The sequence below is a fragment of the Danaus plexippus genome, unplaced genomic scaffold, assembly GCF_018135715.1.
Source record: "Danaus plexippus unplaced genomic scaffold, MEX_DaPlex mxdp_42, whole genome shotgun sequence".
Taxonomy (NCBI): domain Eukaryota; kingdom Metazoa; phylum Arthropoda; class Insecta; order Lepidoptera; family Nymphalidae; genus Danaus; species Danaus plexippus.
The window spans coordinates 512,501-520,000 of NW_026869862.1; the positions used below are offsets into that span (position 1 = coordinate 512,501).

At 40.2% G+C, this 7,500-nt stretch overlaps 3 non-coding genes across 3 annotated transcripts in view; all 3 read left to right on the forward strand.

Moving 5' to 3' along the window:
• Positions 1-2,252: 2,252 nt before the first annotated feature.
• Positions 2,253-4,155, forward strand: LOC133320648 (small subunit ribosomal RNA). Its single transcript, XR_009753871.1, has one exon. It is a non-coding gene; the product is annotated as a small subunit ribosomal RNA (ribosomal RNA).
• Positions 4,156-5,417: 1,262 nt separating this feature from the next.
• Positions 5,418-5,574, forward strand: LOC133320645 (5.8S ribosomal RNA). Its single transcript, XR_009753868.1, has one exon. It is a non-coding gene; the product is annotated as a 5.8S ribosomal RNA (ribosomal RNA).
• Positions 5,575-7,102: 1,528 nt separating this feature from the next.
• The window catches only part of LOC133320642 (large subunit ribosomal RNA), a 4,021-nt gene continuing 3,623 nt past the window's right edge, over positions 7,103-7,500 (forward strand). The window contains exon 1 of the ribosomal RNA XR_009753866.1: positions 7,103-7,500. This exon is cut by the window's right edge and continues 3,623 nt beyond it. This is a non-coding gene — a ribosomal RNA (large subunit ribosomal RNA).

Genomic DNA, 7,500 nt, shown 5'->3' on the forward strand with positions numbered 1-7,500 from the left:
AAATTTCAAAGTCCTTTATTACACGAACCGGGAGAGTGTTACACAAAAATCTTTAATAATTTCCGTATTTCGAAGAAATCGATCACACCAACAGCATATCATCCACGTATACAATCAATATGAAACTTATTCGTAAGCGGAACTTTCATTTCGAACAAATATTTTCATATCATATGTGAAGTCGATCGAAAAACGACTAAGTCCCAGACGCTCCGCCGACACGATACGTACCAAACATAATATTATAATATCATCATTCAGATGACCCTATCGACTATATCATATTATATTGACGATATACGACATCCATATAAAATTATAATACCAATGGCATCGTTATAGATGTGAAATAATATTTTTATATCATACACTTGGAAAAATTTCTAAGTCCAGTCATTACACGAACCGGGAGGGTGTTACACAAAAATCTTTAATAATTTCCGTATTTCGAAGAAATCGATCACACCAACAGCATATCATCCATGTATACAATCAATATGAAACTTATTCGTAAGCGGAACTTTCATTTCGAACAAATATTTTTCATATCATATGTGAAGTCGATCGAAAAACGACTAAGTCCCAGACGCTCCGCCGACACGATACGTACCAAACATAATATTATAATATCATCATTCAGATGACCCTATCGACTATATCATATTTATATTGACGATATACGACATCCATATTAAAATTATAAATACCAATGGCATCGTTATAGATGTGAAATAATATTTTTATATCATACACTTGGAAAAATTTCTAAGTCCAGTCATTACACGAACCGGGAGGGTGTTACACAAAAATCTTTAATAATTTCCGTATTTCGAAGAAATCGATCACACCAACAGCATATCATCCACGTATACAATCAATATGAAACTTATTCGTAAGCGGAACTTTCATTTCGAACAAATATTTTTCATATCATATGTGAAGTCGATCGAAAAACGACTAAGTCCCTAATGTTTCATACATAGCCATTATAAAATGTAAAAATTAAAAAAAACTTTTTTATTTCACATGTTCTTTATATTTTTATTATTTATAGTATTTTAATTGAACATATAATGCCATTTATATATTAGAAATGTATAAAATACGAACTTTTAAAATTTTTGTAATACACGAACCGGTCCCAGATTTACCGAATGTCAATTTCTGGCCCTCGCATATATAGGAGGTGGCGGCGCGTGTGGTGGGTCCGCGTCGTCACGTTGCGTACTGTAGGTTGATAGGCGTCGAAGGGAGTTGGTTATATGAAAATATCACATCGTGCAATAGATGTTGATATAAAAATATTATCACATCGTATATTCGATGTTGATAATATAATAATGAAAAATGAAAAAATATCTCATCATTTCTTTGATGTTGATAAAATATGTATGTGAATGATGATAATGAAAAATGAAAAATATCTCGTCATATCTTTGATGTTGATATAATAATGAAAAATGAAAGTATCTCATCATATTTTTGATGTTGATAATATAAATAAGAGACAAAAAAAAAAAAAAAAAATTTTTTTTTTTTAATTTAAAAATTATTTCGAATGAAATAATTGTACGTACGTGTACGTACGTTTGAATGATGAAAAAGTACGCTTCGAGAAATCCTCCTAATAACCTTCTTCCTTCGACAAAAACTTCTCTGTGTTGACCGCCGACGGTCGTCGCGTAGTACTTAGCTATACATATCACGATGTGTTTCACACAACGTTTTATAATGGTTAGTATGAAGCGTGATCGTTCTAACGGGGTCGTATTGTACAAAATTTGCTTCCGTCGTGTTGCGCGTAAGTGTGACCGCCGGAGACAATCCCTTAGTAGATAATCCGCCCGAAATAGAATCTATTGGTACTAGATCTCTCTAACACCGTGCGATGATACCGATGTTTGACGTGTCGTATTTGTTAACGCATATATGACAATGTTAACCGATATTAAAGGTGTACGATCTCGTTATAAAAGTAACGATCAACAATATGAAACTTTTTGATGCGTTCAAAATGTTTTCATAATAAATATATATATATATATAAAATATGAATTAAGAAAGAGAGGAGGAGGAGGAGTATGATATAAAATGTGTGTGTATATTTCAAAGAAAATATACAAAAATGAATAAATAAATAAAAACAAAATAATAATCAGGCCACCGTTACGTGCCCTCGCTTCCTATACCACAATATAAGAGCGAACGCGTACGATGCGCTCTCGATTGAGAGTTAACTAAAATTAGCTAGCTCCCTGGTTGATCCTGCCAGTAGTTATATGCTTGTCTCAAAGATTAAGCCATGCATGTCTCAGTGCAAGCCGTATTAAGGCGATACCGCGAATGGCTCAATATATCAGTTTTGGTTCCTTAGATCTTACTCAGTTACTTGGATAACTGTGGTAATTCTAGAGCTAATACATGCAATCAGAACTCTGACCAGTGATGGGATGAGTGCTTTTATTAGATCAAAACCAATCGACGGAGGGCCTCGCGTCCGAAGTCGTTAATTTTGATGAATCTGGATAACTTTTGCCGATCGCATGGTCAAGTACCGGCGACGCATCTTTCAAATGTCTGCCTTATCAACTTTCGATGGTAGTTTCTGCGACTACCATGGTTGTCACGGGTAACGGGGAATCAGGGTTCGATTCCGGAGAGGGAGCCTGAGAAACGGCTACCACATCCAAGGAAGGCAGCAGGCGCGCAAATTACCCACTCCCGGCACGGGGAGGTAGTGACGAAAAATAACGATACGGGACTCTTACGAGGCCTCGTAATCGGAATGAGTACACTTTAAATATTTTAACGAGGAACAATTGGAGGGCAAGTCTGGTGCCAGCAGCCGCGGTAATTCCAGCTCCAATAGCGTATACTAAAATTGTTGCGGTTAAAAAGCTCGTAGTTGCATTTGTGCGCCGCGCTGTCGGTGCACCGCATCCGCGGTGATACTGACACGTCTGCGGAGCATATCGTCGGTGAGCCGGCGGTAAAACGCCGGTTCAATATCAAAATCCTATCGCGGTGCTCTTCAGTGAGTGTCGAGATGGGCCGACAATTTTACTTTGAACAAATTAGAGTGCTCAAAGCGGGCTCAAAACGCCGCTTGAATATTTCGTGCATGGAATAATAGAATATGATCTCGGTTCTATTTTGTTGGTTTTCAGAACTCCGAGGTAATGATTAATAGGGATAACTGGGGGCATTCGTATTGCGACGTTAGAGGTGAAATTCTTGGATCGTCGCAAGACGAACATCAGCGAAAGCATTTGCCAAAGGTGTTTTCATCAATCAAGAACGAAAGTTAGAGGTTCGAAGGCGATTAGATACCGCCCTAGTTCTAACCGTAAATATGTCATCTAGCGATCCGCCGACGTTATTACAATGGCTCGGCGGGCAGCTTCCGGGAAACCAAAGATTTTGGACTCCGGGGGGAGTATGGTTGCAAAGCTGAAACTTAAAGGAATTGACGGAAGGGCACCACCAGGAGTGGAGCCTGCGGCTTAATTTGACTCAACACGGGAAATCTCACCAGGCCCGGACACCGGAAGGATTGACAGATTAATAGCTCTTTCTTGATTCGGTGGGTGGTGGTGCATGGCCGTTCTTAGTTGGTGGAGCGATTTGTCTGGTTAATTCCGGTAACGAACGAGACTCTAGCCTGCTAAATAGGCGTCGTCATTTAGGTGTGAGCGATTTCGGTCGTTCAACTCACTGACGGCGTATTAAAATTCTTCTTAGAGGGACCGGCGGCTTCGAGCCGCACGAGATTGAGCAATAACAGGTCTGTGATGCCCTTAGATGTCCTGGGCCGCACGCGCGCTACACTGAAGGAATCAGCATGTTCTCCCTGGCCTAGAGGCCCGGGCAACCCGTTGAAACTCCTTCGTGCTGGGGATTGGGGTTTGCAATTATCCCCCATAAACGAGGAATTCCTAGTAAGCGCGAGTCATAAGCTCGCGTTGATTACGTCCCTGCCCTTTGTACACACCGCCCGTCGCTACTACCGATTGAATGATTTAGTGAGGTCTTCGGACCGACACGCGGTGGCTTCACGGCCGTCGGCGTTGCTGGGAAGTTGACCAAACTTGATCATTTAGAGGAAGTAAAAGTCGTAACAAGGTTTCCGTAGGGGAACCTGCGGAAGGATCATTAACGTTATATAACATCCGATATCAAAGCGATATCAGGATGATTATGATAATATTATATATCCAAGTAAAAAGAGAGACACATATATAAAATATATGATGCAAATTAAAAAAAAAAAGAGATGAAAGGGGCGGCATCTCAATAGAAATTAAATATATCTCAAAATAATATATAAATGAAAGGAAAATAAATAAATATAAAACAAAAAAAAACAACTCTACACAAGCGTGTTATGATGTTTTTGAATGAATAAAAATATAAAAGATGTCAGGGGCGGGACATCAAAATAAAAAGAGACACACAAAAACATACACTCGATTACGCCTAGCGTGTTGTCGTTGTTGTTGTTTGTGATGTTAAAAATAAATAAATAAATAAATGAAAGAGAGATATATAAGATGTGAAGGGGCCACATCTAAAAAATAAATAAATCTCCAAGGAGATCGAAATAATATTATGATGATGATGATGATGAAGGAGAGGAGGAAAAGATACGAAATTTAAAACGATTTGACGGATAAACGGATTCATTAGCGTCCCTTCCTTATCCGATACGCACATATGCACTGTATGAGCATACAATTTATATACTCTTGATGTATATATACGTATATGTTAAAACCAGATAACGTTGTAACTCGAAAGCGATATACTAGATATCATTGATTCATCCTATGTTTCTTAACTCTGGTAGATCTCATTTGACATAGACCGGTAAGAATCCGCGCCGCGAGTCTCTTGACGACTACTCAAGACCTTAATAAGTCTAGTCCGAGTTCTGTTTACTTGGTTGGATCAAGGGCGATTAGAGTGAACGTATAATCTGGGCGTTGAAGATAACATGCTGTGGTATATAGCGCTACTATCATTATCTTGTCATTTCGTTAATTCGTTAGGGACACTCTGAGTTTTTTATGCGGTCCGGTGGATTAGTTGTTTACCGTACGTTAACCACACGGGTAAATCCGGTGGGTCGGTTAGTCCACTTGGAGAGAACGTGGTGTGATACGTTTCGTTTGTCATGTCGTTCGCGTCTTTCTATATTATATATCAACATATCACATGTCAATGTGAAATATGTATGTATGTATAAGTAGATTTGATCGCGTCCGTAGGCAATATGAGGCGTATTGCAGCGTTATATAAATGGCAACACCCCCTATATGCGCACGATTGCCCTCTTTGTTTTTTTTTTTTTTTTTAAAAAAAAAAGAAAATTTAAATGGTGAGCGTCGCCGTACACATGATATATTTATAAAAATCACTACCCTGAACGGTGGATCACTTGGCTCGCGGGTCGATGAAGAACGCAGTTAACTGCGCGTCATAGTGTGAACTGCAGGACACATTTGAACATCGACATTTCGAACGCACATTGCGGTCCGTGGAGAAATATCCAGGACCACTCCTGTCTGAGGGCCGGCTGTATAAAATAATACACCACACTGTTCCATCACGGTATGACACCTCATAACGCACGCGAACACAGAAAGAATTACATCCATCGCGCACAGACTCGCACATATACGCCACGGAAGTGTCGTTGTGTGTTCGTAGTGTGTGTGTGTATGTGTTTGTTCAGTTCGAATTATGTGTATCGTAGTTTTGTTGTTGTCGACTGTGCGAACATATGACGGTTCCGACGACTGCTAATGATCTTTTTATTCTTTTTATTGTTCTCTTTCTGACGAGACACAAACAGCACGAGAACACGACACACGCACAAACACGACGTCGTACCGCACGCGCGTGAGCGCGAACGCCTCCCTCTCGTAGTACACAGAAAAGACTATGATATCTTATTATGTGTCATTATACGAATCGGAGTTGTCGCACTCGTCGTAGTCGTCGTCGTCGTCGTCGTCGTTGTCGTAGTCGTCGTTGTTGCTGTTGTGACCCATCATAGTGAGAGATTTAAATTGAATTATTGATTGTTTGCAAGTTCGTTTGTCCGTTTAAATATTATATGAGAAATATATATATACACACACGTATATGAAGACTATGAAACATTTTTTTCATTGTGTGAATATATCACATCGAAGTCGCGTGAGTGTTGTTGTCTGTGTATATGGTATGTATATATTATATAATACACCAACGATACTTAGTTACGCCTCGATCAAACAAGTGACACGAGATCGCATCTAGCGTCTGAGCATATATAATATGTGAAGACGGAAACGCACGACACCCGCACAAAAAAATATGAATCTTTGTATGTGTTTGTGTGTGTGTGATACGCGCGATGTTTTGCTGCAGAGAGCGTGATCCTTGCTCCCATCGTTGATCCGTTGCTTTATGATTATGATAATTGTGAAGCGATACGGTGATGTGAGAGGGTAAGAGAAGGTATCCGATGCTCTTTCGTATGCGATTACGTCGTCGTCGTTATTATGCACTTACACATCTACGTCTCTGATTTCAAGATATTTTTTTTGTCGATGTATGAGCGTTTTATGTTTTCTGTGTCCGATCGTTGTGCGTTTCTATTGTGTCGTTAAGGTCTGTGTTATAATAATATTATATATATATCGTGGACGTGGACATCGAACGAAAACAACGCAATATCGCGCCTTCGTATATATGTGTGATATGTAATAAAACGATGAAAATCGAATTTGAGTGTTTCAAATATATAGTTATTCAATGTATGTGTTGTGTGCAAAAAAAAGTAGGCGGACACGACGTCCGAAGAGTGCATCGACGCCGTTTATGAAACCGAAACACTATCACAATCATATATTGTGTGTGTATAATTCGCGCAGACACGAGTACGTGAATCGTGCAGACTACCACACTGCGTGTGCGTGTGTGTGTATGTATAAACGTACTCGGTGTGTGTGTGTGATCATATCGCACATTATATTATATGTATGTAAGATTCGTGTTTTAGTTTTGTGGCGTCGTAGCGCTGACGGATATCGCGTCTGCCTCGTTTTTTTATCGTTGGCCTCAGATCAGGGAGGATCACCCGCCGAATTTAAGCATATTAGTAAGCGGAGGAAAAGAAACTAACTAGGATTTCCTTAGTAGCGGCGAGCGAACAGGAAACAGCCCAGCACTGAATCCCGCGGTTGTAACGATCGCGGGAGATGTGGTGTTCGGGAGGTTCCGCTTTCTCGTCGTCGCCGCTCCTGTCCAAGTTCGTCTTGAACGGGGCCGTTTTCCCGTAGAGGGTGCCAGGCCCGTAGCGACGGAGCGAGACGGCGAGAGGGACACTCCTCAGAGTCGGGTTGCTTGAGAGTGCAGCCCTAAGTGGGTGGTAAACTCCATCTAAGGCTAAATATTACCGCGAGACCGATAGCGAACAAGTACCGTGAGGGAAAGTTGAAAAGAACTTTGAAG